At 35.6% G+C, this 17,508-nt stretch overlaps 1 long non-coding RNA gene across 4 annotated transcripts; it reads left to right on the top strand.

The window, feature by feature from the left end:
* Positions 1–14,382: 14,382 nt before the first annotated feature.
* Positions 14,383–16,985, top strand: LOC127102732 (uncharacterized). 4 transcript variants are annotated; one of them, XR_007794724.1, is made up of 4 exons: positions 14,383–14,891; positions 15,109–16,252; positions 16,465–16,546; positions 16,659–16,985. It is a non-coding gene; the product is annotated as an uncharacterized LOC127102732 (long non-coding RNA). The 4 variants fall into 4 exon arrangements; XR_007794722.1 differs by having other exon boundaries at positions 14,384–14,891; positions 15,109–15,369; XR_007794723.1 differs by having other exon boundaries at positions 14,384–14,891; positions 15,109–15,369; positions 16,029–16,546.
* Positions 16,986–17,508: the final 523 nt, after the last annotated feature.

Raw genomic sequence — 17,508 nt, 5'->3', positions numbered from 1 at the left:
CACATTGGCGCCAACTTTGATCCCCCATTGAAAACCCTCACTTCTCAAAGGAAAACCCTGATAAATTGGTTTGAATTTGAGCTTGAATCTCCACTGTTTTGGAATTCAATTCTCCAGGAATCCATTGCTTTCTAACCATTTAATCCTTCTCCTGCAAGCAAGTGGAGTGAGTCCAAGCACAAGCAAGATCAAGATCCATCGAATCCAGACCTTCATTGAAGGTATTTTCTAGAAATTTTGAACTCTTCGATTCTCTTAAATTCTTGCTCAATTCTATTGATTCTTTGGTTGTCTAAAGTCCTACCAACGTAGGCAAGAAGATTGAGTTGCTTTGAGGCCAAATCGAAGCAACTCAGTTCATGTACCTCAAATTTCAATTCCATATATCTCCCAATATATTTGGAATTGGAGTGAATGGAGGTCAGATTCGAGCTCAGTGCCATTTTTTCTTCAAGATCATGTCCTTTTTTTTCATTATGGTGATGGTTCATGGTGGACCAGTCCGGTGAGGTCCACCAGAGAAGATGACGGAGCTCTAGCTCCGGCGATGAGTTGGCTAGCATTTGAACCACATGATCCATGTGTTTTGTTCTAATCTTGATCGTTGGTTTTGAATACCACATTTGCCACGCGCTGACTAAGGTCCATGGTGGATAGCGCGCTTTGGACCATCTGATCTGCCACCTCAATTAATGAGGGAGATCTCATGGTCCACGTAATTTAAATTTTCTGAATTTTCATTTTAATTGCATTTTCTTCAATAATTCATATTAAATTCAATATTGATCCAAAAAATATGGGACTTTCACCAAAAAAATTCAAATATTTTTCTCTTTCATATTCTGAATTAACATTATTTTTTGGATCATTATTAATATTTTTCATGAATTAATTGATTTTGCATTTGTTTTTAATTGTTTAAAAATATTTTTAAATGTCCAAAAATTATGAATTTTTTTCTCCAAGGCCATTTCTTTGGTGTTTTGATGAGATTTTAGGAATTGGACAAAACATATTTGATTTAAATTTTATTATTTTTAATTGAATAAATGCCAATTAAATTTTGTTGACCACTTGTATTGACTTGTTTGAATTTGCTTATTGTTGTTGGGCCTTGGTCAAGGTTGATTTGACTCTGTCAAGTTAATATCATTGGATTTAGGGGATTGATGGAATGTACATTCCATCTCCCAAAATGAATGAATGATATTAATTTGGTAAAAATCCTCCTTTGACCAATTTGTGATCTCATTCACCCCCTTCCCACTTCATCTCATTCCTCTTCTCCATTCATTCATTTCCATTTGGCCTATGATATCTCAAAGTCCTAATGCTAGTTGATTGAAAATCTAACATGAGTATGGATGAGATTAGGCCACACCTTTTGCATATTTTTGTGTGTGGTATGTTTCATGAGCATAGTTCATAATACTATGTCTCTAACATGCATTAACACCAAAAGTTTATTGCCCGACCTCAAATAGTTGTGACTTCTATACAAGTCCAATTACGATTGCTTAACATAACGCTAAATTTGTGACATAAAAGGCATAAGCATTCTAGTTAGTGAGATTGTAAGTCTCTCCTCTTTCATGGTATTGTGTGGAAACTTGGCCTTCTTTCCTTCTTTTGGAAGATGTTTTGGTTCAAGGATCCATGCTTGTGATAAGTGGGTTGAGTGTTCTCCAAAGAATGTCTTGAAATGAAAAGCAAAACAAAACTAACTTCTAACTTACTAACTATTAACATTTAATTTCAAGCTTTTACTTTAATGCAATTTACTTTTAGCACTCTATTTCATTTGCCATTGTTTATATCATTCTAATTGTTTATGTTAATGCAATTTTCACTTTGTCCATTTGGACTATATTGTGTGATATATTTTGTTTGTGTATACCTTGTTTGTTTGTTTGGTCTCTGACCATTAATGCATATAATGATAACAAAAACCCTAAAAAAACTTTTGAGTGGACTGTTGGCTTGATCTTGGACAAATGGACTTAGAATCTAGGAAACCTCCCTAAGCTAATGGACTTGGCTAATGCCAACTTATTGAAGAACCAAGTACTTGCAATTTGAAATTCATCTGATACATCTTTGAAGACCTCTCTAGATTCATCTACAACATGGTCATTGTGTAGCTGTCATTTTGAACCTGTGACTTGTGGAATTCATCTGTTACATGGGCTATCTTGAAGAAGATCATGAAATGGATAAGCTTGGATGAGGCCATCTTTATTCGATGCCTTGCTCTTCAAGATGATATAATTGTGCATTTGTGTGTTGTTTGATTCTAAAAGTCTAAGGGAATTCTGGGTTTCTATTGACATACTTGTCTATTGGATTACTACCCATTTGGTCAGATCTTTTCAACTCTAAACTCTTAAATTTTTGTATATAGGATAGTCTCTTCATCTTCTCCCCATTTCTTTAATTTCAAAATCTCTCCCTCCATTTTAAAAATCTTCTTTGTGTGAACTACTTTTGTTCTAAACTTTGACCACCTTTACAAAAAGATAGAAACTTTGGCCTTATGCCATTGCATTTTCAAACTTCTTTTCTTAAATCAAACTTGTAAATAAAATTAACTATACTTGACTTAAACTTTCAAAATCCAAAAAAGAACTAACTCCTTCAAACCATTTTTAGGCCTTTGTGCCTTTCAAACTTAAATTTTGTTAAAATCAATGCATCCATTTGTAGCACGAACTATGAGGTTTTGATCCCTCATTGCATGATCATATGACATGCTTTCAGCATTGCACATGAGGAATTTTGGACATGATTGCATCATTACAAGGGTCTATCACACGCACATGCAAGTGAATTGCTATTTTTGCCAATTTTGAAAATATGTAGAAAGTAATTGCCTTGCCTATAAATAAGACCCTCATTGCTCAGAATTGGGGACACCTGGCCCAAGCTTTGAACCTGCAATCCAAACCCTCACCGTTAGAGGATAATCTTGAAGGTTTTCATTTGAAAATCGAGTTTCAAATCTCCTTCTATTTTGAGATGGAAACTCCAAGAACCCAAGCCTTTCCTTGATCCAATTTCAACTCCTGCAAGCTTCTGAAGTCAAGCCAAGGCCAATTGGAAGCAAGACCAAGCAAGTTTCAAGCTCTCTCGAAGGTGATTTTCCAGAATTTTCATCTCTTCGGTTTCTCTCTATTCTTCACCATTCTTTGTGATTTTTGGTTGGCTGAAGTCCTACCAATGTAGGCAACAAGATTGAATTGCTTTAAGGTCAAATTGAATCCCCGGAGAAGATAATCCTCAGTTCATGATCCTCAAAATTCAAATCCCCGTATCTTTTTATATACTTGGAATTGGAGAAAATTGAGGCCAGATTCGTGATTCTGAGCATTTTCTCTTTGAAATAGTGTCCTTGTTTTCATTTTCCATTGAGATGAAGTTGGACCAGTACGGTGGAGGTCACCGGAGAAGATGACCGGAGCCCTAGCTCTGGTGGTATGTTGGCACACCTCCTGGCCATCTGATCATGATTGGATGTTATAATCTGGACCATTGCTTTTGATTACCACGCGTACATCTCTTTGACTCAAGACAACCATGGAACACGCGCGTGTGGCCATCAGATATGCCACCTCAATTAATGAGGGAGATCTGATGGCCCTTGTTTTTTCTATTTTTATTTTTATTTTTTATTTTATGTTTAATCCTTTTGTTTTGTTTAATTCATATTAATTTCATTTTTAATCCAAAAAATATGGGACTTTCACCAAAAAAATCTTTAGATATTTTTCCCTTTCATATTCTGAATTAAAATTATTTTTTGGATTAATTTTCATATTTTTCATGAATTAAATGTTTTTGTGCATATTTTTAATTGTTTAAAAATACTTCTGACATTTTAAAAATCATGAAACTTTTTGTCTAAGGTCCTTTAACCTTGTTCGACCTAGGATAAATCTCCTGGCCATTTATTTGGTGTTTTGAAGAGATTTTAGGTTTTGACCAAATAAAATTATATTTTAATTCATTTTTAAATTGATTTTTAATTGATTAAATGTGTAAAAATTATGTTCAGCCATTTTTATGGTCTTGTGATGTTTGAAAATTTGTTTGAGCCTTAGTCAAGGTTGATTTGACTTTTGTTGGATCAAAACCATTGGATTTAGGGGATTAATGAAATATAAATTTCATCTCCCAAAATGAATGAATGGTTTTGATTTGATAAAATCCTCCCTTGGTCAATTTGTGTTTCTATCTTTCCCTCCCTCTTCATCTTCATCCCTATTCTTTCCCATTCCCTCATTTGACACATGAAATCTCTAATGTCTTAAGGCTAATTGATTCATCAATGACCTTGTGTCAGATGAACCAATACAAGTATGACTGAGATATGTCCATCCCTCTTGATCTTTTATTTTAGTGTGTGGTATGTTTTAGGAGTTTGGTTCTTCATACCAAATCTCTAACATGCATTAACACCTAAATTTTTATTGTTCAACCTCAGATAGTTGTGACTTCTACATAAGTCCAATTACAATTTGACCCTAAAGGTATAGCATTCTAGTAAGTGAGATTGTAAGTCTCCCATTCTTCATGGTATTGTATGGAAACTTAACCTTTTTTTCTTTCATGAGAGCTAGTGGCATACTTGTTGAATTTATCCAAGTTGGAGCCTTTCTCATGGAAGATGTCTTGGTTTAAGGATCATACTTGTGAGTGGATGGTTGATTGTTCTCCAAAGAATTACTTAATCAATTTAAAAAAATCATCACTAACACTTGACTAACTTTTGACTAACATTTGACTAACTCTTGTTAATATTGCTTTACTTTCATTTCACTTACTTTATGCAATTTAAATTTTAGTCATTTATCATTCATTGCCATTTACATTCCATTTAACTTGTTTATGTTTATGTCATTTTCATTTTGCTCATTTGAGCCATATCTTGTGATTGTATATACTATTTGTGCATTTTGATTTTGTTTGTGGTCTTAGGACCTTAAAATACTTAATAATAACAACAACAAAAACCTAAAAAATGTCTGGTGGATTGTTGATCTTGATCTGAACTATTGGACTTAGGATTAGGCAACATTCCCTGTGCAAAAAGGACTTGGCCAATGCCAACATTTTGAGACCAAGTTATTGTGAACTAAGCTTTCATTTGATGCAAGTCTTGGACTTTGTTTAAATTCATCTGCTACTTTGTCTTGGTGCTAATTGTTATTTTGATCTTGTGTCTGATGCTTTGTTCTGAGTTGATCAAGGAATGTTTCATCTGATACATGAGAAGACAATGAAGACTGCTAACTATGGGAATTGCTTGCTTAGATGTGGCTATATTTATTTGATGCCTTGATCTTCATAATGTCTGGATATTGCTAATTGCTCCTTGATTATTGCTTGATTCAAATCCAAAGGGAAAGTGGGTTTTATATATGACATTCTTGTCTGTTGGATTGCATCCCATTGGTCAGATCTTTTCAACTCTTAAATTTTAATTTGTGCTTAAGATAGCCTCTTCATCTCCTCCCACTTCTTAAATTTCCAAATCTCTTCCCCTTTTCAAAAACTTTCTTTTCTTGTGATTTCAAACTTAGACCTTTTTTTAAATAGAAACTTTGGCCTTATGCCAATGGATTTTCAAACTTTTTTTCTTAAATCAAATTTGTAAATAAACTTAATCATATTGACTTAACATTTAAAAAAGACAAAAAAAAGAACTAACAACTTCACTCAATTGTTGGCCCTTTGTGCCTTTCTTATTAACCTTTTGTTAAAAGCAATTCACCAACTTTGAAAGTGTTACCAGAACTACGAGGTTTGATCCCTCATTTTTATGTTGGTACGTAGGCACGAGTCTTGAGGTCTTGTCAAACACAAAAATATAATCAATGAATTCTTTTCTCACCCCCACACTCTATTTTTTCTCAAACATCATTTATACCAAACACATATGCACACATAAAAAAGGGCTCCCTCTGTGTAACCAACCCCCTTACTTGTAATCTCTGGCATTTTATTAGTTTTGATTTGAAAACTTCTTATCTTTGGGTTTTGTTCGTACCTTTCCCTTTTCCGTTGGAAACAATAAAAGCGTGGTGGCGAATCTGGTTTTATTGACGATAAGCTTATTCATAGCTTGATGGTCATGAATTTTCCACTACAGACTTCAACTTAGATAATTCAACAAGTATGTCACTAGCTCTCATGAAAGGAAAAAAGGTCAAGTCTCCACACAATGCCATGAAGAATGGGAGACTTACAATCTCACTTACTAGAATGATATGCCTTGAGGGTCAAATTTAGCTTTATGTTAAGCAATCGTAATTGGACTTATGTAGAAGTCACAACTATCTGAGGTCGCACAATAAAAATATATGTGTTAATGCATGTTAGAGATTTGATACAAAGAATCAAACTCCTAAAACATACCACACACTAAAAGAAAATGGGATGGACTTATCTTTGTCATACTTGTATTGATTTGTCTGACACAAGGTCATTGATGAATCAATTAGAGATTTCATTAGTAAAATGAGGGAAATGGGGAAGAATAGGGATTAAGATGAAGAGGGAAGGGGAAATAGAAACACAAATTGATCGTGAGAGGAATTTCATCTGATCAATACCATCCATTCATTTTGGGAGATGAAATGTACATTTCATCAATCCCCTAAATCCAATGGTTTTGATCAAACAAATGTCAAATCAACCATGACCAAGGCCCAAACAGAAAGTCAAATATCACAAGACCATAAAAATGGCTCAACATAATTTTTAAACATTTAATCAATTAAAAATCACATTAAAAATGAATTAAAATACATTTTAATTTGGACAAAACCTCAAATCCCTTCAAAACACCAAATAAATGGTCAAGAGATTTATCCTAGGTCAAACAAGGTCAAAAGACCTTAGACAAAAATTTCATGATTTTAAAAAAGTCAGAAGTATTTTTAAACAATTAAAAATATGTATAAAAACATTTAATTCATGAAAAATATCAAAATCAATCCAAAAAATAATTTTAATTCAGAATATGGAAAATAAAAATATTTAAATACTTTTTGTGAAAGTCTCATATTTTTTGGATTAAAAATGGATTTATTATGAATTAAACAAAATAAGGTAATTAAATGAAAAATCAGAAATTATGAAAAAACAAGGGCCATCATATCTCCCTTATTAATTGAGGTGGTAGATCTGATGCCCAGGCGCATGGGGAACATGATGCACCAAGGTCAATACGCTGCAAACAGAGTTAAACAAGCCAAAGACCCTAATTATAACATGTAAACATGATCAAGTGGTTGGGAAGGCACCAACGCACCACCGAAGCCCTAGCTCCGGTCTTCTTTTCCGGTGGACCTCACCGGACTGGTCCACCATAAACCACCACAAAAATCAAAAGTAAGGACATGGTTTTAAAGGAAAAATGCTCAGGAGCATAAATCTGACCTCCATTTCTTCCAATTCCAATTATATTAAAAGATACATGGATTTGAAATTTGAGGTTCATGATCTGATTTGCTTCGATTTGACCTCAAAGCAACTCAATCTTGTTGCCTACAATGGTAGGACTTCAACAAACCAAAAATCAATCAAAGTAGTTGAGAAATGAGGGAGAATCTAAGAATAGAAGTTTCTTAAATTTCACCTTCGAGTAGCTTCAATTCAACTTGATCTTGATCTGAATTTGCTTGGTTCTTCTTCCTCCTCTTCCTTGCAGTGACCAATTGAGATGGAAAAGGTAATGAATCCTTGGAGTTTGAAATTTAAAATAGAAGGTGAAATTCAAACTCGATTTTCTAAGACATCCTCAAGGTATTTTATGGTGTGAGGTTTTGAGATCTTTTGGCAAATCTTGGGCAAGGTGTGTGTGTTATTTATGAAGCAAAGGACTTGTTTATATAGGCAATTGAATTCATTTTTGCACCCTTTGAAAATTTGCCAAAGTTAGTAACAATGGTGCACGGATTCATGGGCAATGATTTGGGCCTAAATAATGATGTAATATCACTCCAATTCATGCACCATGGATCATGAAACAATAACATGTAAGCATGCAAAAGGAAATGGACAATTGAATTCAAATCTTGCCAAAATAAACCTATGAAAGGAACCATGAGCAAGTCCCTCAATCTTGGTCCAAATAAGGTGATCTTAGACTTTTTAGAAAGGTGACATCAAGGGGAATAACTTTCATGTTGAAAAAGTATCCATTTGGAGCTTGGATCATGATGAATTTTGAGGTAGAAGTTTGAGAAATCAAACATATTTGAAAATTTTCTAAGTACCAAGTCAAATGACCACTTCTTCCACCTTGAATAACTTTTGTTATGAGCTTCAAATGGAAAAAGTTCCTTCATAAAAGTTGTATATATTTCATCCCTGTTCAATTTGGTCATAAATTTGAATCATTTGGATTTGGCATAAGGCAGTTATGCATTTTAGAAGTTGAGGAAAATTGCTTGTCCAATGGTAATGGCCCAAAATGACCTATAATGTTTCCTTTTGGCACATGCCCTTGCAAGTTGAATTTGAAACTTCTCAAAGAATCAAAGTTGGAGAGGACATATTGAAATTGATCATGGAACTTGGATGACCTTCATCTCATAACAATTGAGCAAGTTATGGTCCTTGGAAGTTGACCTCCTAACTAGGGCATCTTATGGTCCTTGGAAGTTCCTCAAGGTGTAATGAATGTGGTCTTCTCCATATCTTCGGGTGCCATCTTAATCTGATTATAACCGGAAAATCTGTCCATAAATGAAAATACTTTAAAATTAGTTGTATTGTCTACCAACATATCAATGTGTGACAGAGGAAAATCATCTTTTTTGGATTAGCTTTATTCAAATCTCTATAATCAACACACATACATACTTTTATATCCTTCTTTGGAACATGCACAATATTAGCCACCCATTGCGGATACTCGGAGGTAACAAGGAAGCGAGCATTAATCTGCTTATGCACATCCTCCTTAATCTTCAATGCCATATCAAGATGAGTTCTTCTCAACTTCTGCTTGACCTGCGGGCATTCTGGCTTCAAAGGCAATCTATGCTCTACAATCTCAGAATCCAAACCAGACATATCTTGATAGGACCAAGCAAACACATCAGAATATTCTTGAAGTTGATCAACCAACCCCTTCTTAACCTCTGTACACAGTTGAGACCCAATCTTGACTTCATTCACATCATCATTGGAACCCAAGTTGACTAATTCAATTTTCTCTTCAAATGGCTGAATGGCTTTTTCCTCGTGCTCAAGCAAACGGGATAACTCATCAGACACTTCTTCATCATCATTCTCTTCCTCGGCTTCAAACACGGGGAAATCAAAGTTTGGAGAGGGAGTAGGATCATTACATTCAATAGTTTTGAGAACCAACCTGCATAATGATTTGATATTTTGATTTTAGAGAAATGGAGTGCAAACAAATATTATGCAGATATGGGAAAAATTATTATCTATTTATGTTTTTTTTGTGATTACCATTTTCAGAAAAGCAAAAAGTAAAAACAAACATCATAGATATGGATGAATAAAATTGTATTTTTATTGATGATAATAGTGAAAATGTCCAACAATGTTTCCTTCTCCGTTAGGCATAGGAGAAGGATTTTTCTTTAAACAATAAAACAAATTACTTTGAACGATGCATAACAACAAGAACGTCTACAGCAACCCAATTGTTGCAAGTGTGGCCATGTGTCACAAATTTGGCACAAGCTTCATCTTCATCGTCATCTTCAATAATTGCAGTTGAGTGTTGATCATCCTTGTCAATGAACCCTCCATTGTAGAAAACTTCTTGCATAGCCTTGACATTGACGCTGAACGACCCTTGCTGAAATCCCAGCCCAACTTTGTTCTTGTTCTCAATAACCTCTACAATGCATCCTCATTTCTCGGTGCCACTAGTCTGAAGAATCTCTTTTGCATCCTTTAGAGAAGACATGGGATCCCCAGTCTTCTTCAATTCATCAGCAACAATCAAAGCTTGGAACGGTGTTCCAATTTCTTCTTCAGCTTCCATATAGGTGAAGGATGACATATGGCTCACCAAAAACGCTTTCTCCCCACCAACAATGACGAGCTTTCCGTTCTTAACAAATTTCAATTTCTGATGCAAAGTAGATGTCACAGCCCCAACTTCATGGATCCGTGGTCTTCCCAACAAACAACTATAGGCCGAGTGAATATCCATCACTTGAAAAGTAATTTGAAAATCACTCAAACCTATCTTAATCAGAAATTTCACCTCTCCAATGATAGTTTTTCGGGAACCGTCAAATGCTTTAACCACAACACCACTGTACCTCATAAGGGAACCTTAATAAGAAAGTCTTGCCAAAGTGGACTTGGGCAACACATTCAACGATGAACCAGTATCAACCAATACATTGGACAGAGTGTCCTCTTTGCAATTCATTGAAATGTGGAGTGCCAAGTTGTGATTTCTACCTTCCTCGGGAAGTTCTTCATCACAAAAACTTAGGTTATTACATGAAGTAATGTTGGTCACAATGTGGTCAAACTGACCCACAGTAACATCGTGCTCCACGTAGGCTTGTTCCAACACTTTCTGCAAGGCCTCTCTATATACTTTAGAATTCATCAATAATGACAACACATAAATCTTTGACGGTGTCTGGAGAAACTGCTCCATAACGTTGTACTCACTTCTCTTGATCAAATGAAGTACCTCATCATCATTAGCCTTCAACCTGATGGACTTACCAGATTGACAAGTTGGAGAACTAATCGGATCAACTGCAGGAACTTCTGCTTTTTTACCAGTTACAATGTCCTCCAAAACCTTAGGAGATCCAGGGCCAAACACACCACCACTACGGGTCACCTTCACAACATCTACAATACTTACCACTGAATTTGCAGTGGGAAGAGGAACCTCTTACCCATTCTCAATCATGGTAGCATTGTACTTATAAGGCATAACTTTATCGAATGAATAAGGGACGGGGCCTACTAACCATATAACCAATGGCGATACCTATTTGTTGTCATTCTTGCTGCTATCATACTGAATAACTACCCGATTGGGGTCTTGAATACTGGCACAATAACATTTACATCATTCCCCATATACTTGGATTGTTGAATTTGAATAACATTTTCATCCATCAGTTTCTGAATATCCCTCTTGACAATTACACATCCACGAGGGTTGACGCTACTGAAGCTAGCAGAAATATATCCGAACGCATCGCACGCTTGAACATACAACTGAGTGACCATCGAACTTTATTTATTCCCGAAGGAAAGGGAAAACATCGATAAAACTCGGGGGAAAGAGATATGTTGGGTAAGGAAGTCGGTTATACAAGGGGAGGGTATTAGCACCCCAAACATCCATGGTACTCCATGGGAACCATTTTGATTGTTCTCGCTCTAATGGGTGTGATATCTAAAGATTACTACAAAAGAATGAGGGGGGGGGGGGGGGGGGGGGAAGAAATGGAATAGATAAAGTGCTCGATGAGGATTGAGGCCCTCATGCCTACATATCCTCATAGTGCAATGAGTAATTAAGAGCTCCGTAGTTCAAAGAACTAGTGGTAGGAAATGAAAAGAATGGTGATCAAAGTATGGTATGAACCAAAGGATTGTGTTTTGAACTCCAACAGGGGTGAAAACATGAACCCAAGAGTAAAGTGGTTCTTACCAGTACGTGGGCTAGCATGGTTGCCACTATAGGGTAACGTCGAAAATACGAAGAAATAGGTGTTTGGGAATGGTCCAAACATATCTTGGTTCACAAGGTGACGCAAGATGGAGTACAAAGAGGTAGTGTATTTGGCTCAAAGATAACTGGTATATCACATGGAGTGAAGGAAGGTAGAATATGATTGCATCATGGAGATGAATAGAATGAAGTGACCAAAATCACGGAGATGAAGCGTTTTTGGTAACAAGTGACTGAAGAAGTGTAATTTGAAATTGAAGGTAAAGGTATATTGGAATCCATAGGAAAAATGGGATTTTTACCATAGAGGGAAACAACTTTAACCAATATGTGGACTAGCATGGCTTCCACTGTAGGGTATTTATCCAAAAAAAGAAGGAATTAAATGTCTGGGTATAAGCCAAACAACTCTAGGGACAAATGCAGACTGTCGTTATATCATCCTAAAAGGGTGTATATGGAATTCCAAAGGAAGTATATTTCGATGTCAAAGAAATAGTATGTCACTGGGTGAACGGTTTATGATCGAAGGTAGATAATGGATCATGAAAGATATGAATGGTTCCCTAGGGAGGAAGGAGGAATAATTAGAAGTATGCTCCCCAAGGATTCGCATCCTCGTGCCTACATATTCTCATTGTGCAATGGGAAAGTCAGAGCAATCATAGTTCGTGGAACCACGAGAACAAAGAGAAAGAGAGAGAGAAGTGATGAAAAGTATAACTTGTACCAACATAATGGTATCAAAAGGTATTTGGCCAAGCAACGGGGACTCATAAGACAAACCCAATTTCAGAGGTTAATTGCCATGAAACAAGGAGAGAGATATTTGTCTAAGCAACGGGGACTCACAAGATAAACACCACGTCAAGGAATGATTGTAGTATTGTATAGTACAAGGAATAATGTATCACTTGCTGGGGAACAAACATTTCGAGATCAAAGAAGAATGGTATCTTGGATCCATGAAGAGATAGACTCTGAATTGAAGATCAACGTGGTGTTCAAACCCAAAAAGACTGAATTACATGTTTGGGGGTAACCCAAACAACTATCGATTAATGAGGTGGACTGCCGTAATATCGTTCTAAAAGGATGTACAAGGAGTCCAAGGAGAAGTATATTTGATCTCAAAAAGATGGTATTGATTTATGAATGAAGAATGAAGTGTTTATAAATAGGGTAGCTCGCGAAGAATCTGGGTTCTCCTGCCTACGTATCCTTATAGTGCAATAAGGAAATCAGAGCTTTCGTAGTTCAGCCCACTAGGGCTGAAAACAAGATGATTAAGGAGGCAAAAAAATATGATTGAATGATTATGGAATATGAAGATACTTGACAATTGATTTATAAGAATCATACTAAAGTCTATGAATAAGGTAAAATGCTTTGAATAGCTAGGGCATATGCCTGGTACGCAAAGTCACTCTAGACAAGGATAGGAGAAATTATGTCTCATCATTCCTTATTACTTAAGGCTCGTATCGCATGATACTGCTTTATAATTGACAAGTTGTTGGAGAAGAATCTTCTTTGTTACTCCTTGTGTTGATGTTGTTTTGTGTGAAGAAGACTTGGTAGTTTATTCTATTCATATCACACTAAAGTCTATGAATAAGAGCGAATGCTCTAAATAGCTAGGGCTTACGCCCCATACGCAGAGTCACTCTAGACAAGGGTAGGAGAAACTCCGTCTCATCATTCCCTATTACTTAAGGCTCGTATCGTACAATATCAGTCGTATTTACCAAGTGTTGACCTTTGATTTATCTTGTATAATCCGCTGCTTGGTATGACTGAGGATGTCTTGATTGAGAGTCTGCCTTGAGGCTTCGAGCTCCACAACTTACAGAAAAAGTCTTATTAACTGACCAAGGGTCTTTTGGTCACTCAAATTAGACTGTGGGATTATACAAGGTCAAAGGATTTAACTAATCAAAATTACTTTTGATCAATTTGAATTGTGGGTTAAGATTTAGTTTGAAAACTAGGTTAGAACCTAATCTAATGGTTAGAATTGATCTAACTAACCTAAGGGGTCATGTTATAACTTGATTAAAATTCTATGTCAGAATTAATCCTAGGGGGTCATGCAATTATATGGTCAAAATACCAAAATAAACCCTTAAGGGATAAAATGGTCATTACCAAATATTGATATTAAATTTCTAACTAAGCAAAAATTAATTAAAAGTCTAAATCTAAATCCTAAACAACTCGATTAAATCTAATTTTAAAGGATTTAACTAAACTTGATCAATTTTAAAACCTAATTAAACTAAAGGATTAATATTTCTAAAATCTAATCTAATTCTAATTATCTCTAATAACCTTAATTAACTCTAATCTAATTCTAATTATCTCTAATAACCTTAATTAACTCTAATGTTCTAATATTATAATATTCTAAAAATATAATCTAATTAATCTAGTTAAATCCTAATTAAGAAAATATTCTAAAACCTAATTAGAATCTAAATCCCTAATTCCAATTATTTCTAATTAAAACTAATTAGCAAAACAATGTAAAAAAACTTGAAAATGGGCTTGAATCAATGGAGGGTGTAGGCCCAGTTTTGATGGTGTGAAACGGGATAGGCGTGTAGAAAATCTTGGGCCTTGGGGAGAAATAACCTAATCCAAACGGTTCAAAACAGAATCGGGCCCAGCTCCAATCGGTTCAACCATCAAAACGAATCATCAGCCTCTCACATCCTGAGACCTTCACCAGCTTCTTCTCCAACACTCCTCTTCCAGCTTCATGCTCTCCCACATTTAAACGGCACGACGGAAGTAAAAACGGGCACCAGAACCATTCGTCACTATGATTTGCTTTATTTGGTGTACACGGAAGAGAAAGAGACGAAATCAAAAGGAAGGACGATACAGATGAACTAACCAGATCGGAAACGTGATGCGAACAAAACAGAACGATTACCGCGTGAGGTGCCTTGGAGCTGCACTTGGATTTTTGACTTGCGGTGGAGCAATATGAAGAGTGTTGAAATGAGATGAAGATGCGAGTTTGAACGGTGAATCTTCAGGGAAGCTTCGACCTCGGGATAGAGAGTAGAGACCGATCTTCAAGACTGAAAAAACCTCCTTCTTAATTCGAACGCTCTAGCGCAAGCCATGGATAACTTCAAATTCGGATCCAAGATAGAGCGAAATTTCGACGTGGTGATTACAGGTACAAAATTTTCATTCTCTTTCCTTCTACTCTTCTCCGATTTCACCTCCCTTTTTTATGTTGTTACGTTTTCTGTTACGAGCTGCTCTTCCTCTTGCGAATTCTGCTGTGTTCTTTTGGTGGATATGTTTTGTTGTTGTGTGTACTTCTTCTCTTCCCGTTCCGCCGTGCACGTTGTTGCTTCTTGTTGATTGTTGTGCTTCTGTTCGCTCTATAGGGTCTGCTAGTCGTTTTCAGAATGGAGAAATTGGTTGAAGATGGGAGTTTGGACAGTGAAGAAGGTTAAGGCTTTGGGTCGTGAAGAACATTGAAGCGCTTGGTAGTGAAGGACCATGAATCTCTTGTGTGAAGAAAATTGAAGTTGTTGAAGAAGAAGATTTTGAGTGTGAATTGCAGGACCATCAAGCCCCTCCATAAGTTGCAGTGAGGTTATCTTTATAGCAGTTCAGATTCTGTTAGAAACTTGCTCCAAATTCAGGTGAAATTTATAGTTAGAAATTCACTTCAAATGTCACTGAAATTCAAGACTTAGTTAGGGATAAAAATTGTTTTGAAATGTCAATGAAATTCAGTTGGAATTTAGAATTAGTTACAAATGAGAATGTTAGTTGGAAATTCAGATTTTGGGAAATGACAACTAAAACTCAGATTTAAATGAAATGAAAATGAAAATTGAAGCCGGGCTTTGCAGTGCAATTAAATGAACTCAGATTTAAAATGCAATTTTACTGAAATTTACTGTGAAATGCAATTTGTTTTCCTTCCTTCGAAATGCCCTCTGCTGATGTCTATAGTTATTCAAAAAAATGTTATGTGATAGTTAGTTGATGAAATTTTGCTGTTATAAAATTGGAATGAAATGATATTGTTAGAAATTGTTTTGAAATTGAATGTTGTTAGAAATTGTAAAATGAAATATTATTTGTAAAATGAAATGTTGTTAGAAATTGTTTGTTAGGTTGTTGTTATAATGAGGTGCAATTCATGAGTTAGTTAATCATATATATATTTTGTTAACAAAATGGAAACTGAATTGAAATGCCAACTGGGCTAATTTGGTTTTCTCCTAAGTTTAATGGACTAGATGGTTAGCCCTTGTATTTGATTCAACTTCTTTAAAACCCATTCCTGTTCCAGACCTGCAGGACGAAAATTCTGCTCAATTCTTTAATCCTTGGGATATTGGACTAAGTTTTGTTTAGGAAAAGAACCTAGTTTGGGATTCAACTTCCCACTGACTGGAATGATCATGCTTTCTGTTTCAATTCTGCTTTGGGTTGGCATTTGTTATTGTATAGAAAGTGGTGATTAGATGGAAGACAAAATGGCTAGTTATTGTTCAATTAAAGGTTAATGGTGAGGTTAGTTGTTTTCTTGATTTTTGTAAATGCCATGTTGTAGTGTGTTATTGAACTGCTAGGCTTGCTGGAGATTTTCATGGGGTTTTGGATGGCTAATGCATTGACTGTTTGGTTGTGTTATTCAAGTTTGATCATGGCCCTGTTGCAAATTGTTGTTTTGTATTATTGTAATGATCTTGACTTGTTGTATTGTTGCTTGGCTTATGATGTAGGTTATAGAAATATGGATTGTGTAGGGCTTGTTGCAGAGCTTCTCGTTGAAGGTTGTGTAGGTCTAATGGTTGTTGAATGCAGGTTGGTGGTATGATATGAGGTGCACTGCAGGGTGCGGCTATGCAATTGCTTTTTGGTTAATTTAAGTATGAATGGAATCCTAACATGATACAATTTCAACTCTGTTTTGTAGGTCAACGGTTATGTTAATGAATTAATGCTTCGGTTGGCAGCAGCAGCAAGGGAAGTGCTTGGTCTGTGTCGAAGGATCGACGAACCAACTTGTAGATCTAGTTTTGGTAGGATTGTCATGATTGTATGATATAGGTTTTGAATTAAAAATTTGAACTTCATGTCATGAGCTTGTGCTCTTATGAAGTTGGTAATTTGAGTGGAATGTTTGGATTTGCGTATGAGTTAATCATGTGTAGGTTATGGTTTAGATGTGGTTGGAACCAAATCAATATGTAAACCAATGGTTGGAAGTGTATAGAAGTGAGAATTGGTGTAGGTTGGATTATGGATTTAATGTTCTTGAATGTGTAAGTTGAAATTAGAAATAGTTCCAAAGGCTTATGGTTCATGATAAAAGGTCTAATGGTTCATGATAAAAGGTTCAATGGTTCATGATAAATTCGGTTGACTTTGGTCAAACGTGACCAAAAAGTCAATTGTTGATCAAAGTCAACATTCAGTCAAAGTTCATTTTTTTTATTTTCTCATGGAATGGACACTGTGATGAATTGTGAATGATTTTGAATGACTGTGAATGGTTTAAATGAGACAAAAAGTTTATGTTCAAATGCTAAGAATCAATGAATTAACCTTGACTTAATGAACTACCATTCCTGGATGAACCACTAATGAATGACCAAAAATGGGGTAAGAATCTCCATGGTCCAAAGGAAAACCAAAGATCCACGACCAATCCACCAAATGTAAGCATGAATCCAAAAACCAATTGAAACAAACCCTGAACTAGGGTTAAGTAGTCAAAGTTCCAAGTTCCAAGCACCAACCAAGATCCCAAACCAAGAAGTAGT

The sequence above is a fragment of the Lathyrus oleraceus genome, chromosome 7 (genome assembly GCF_024323335.1).
Source record: "Lathyrus oleraceus cultivar Zhongwan6 chromosome 7, CAAS_Psat_ZW6_1.0, whole genome shotgun sequence".
Classification (NCBI taxonomy): Eukaryota; Viridiplantae; Streptophyta; class Magnoliopsida; order Fabales; family Fabaceae; genus Lathyrus; species Lathyrus oleraceus.
This window is presented reverse-complemented; position numbering and strand designations above follow the sequence as displayed.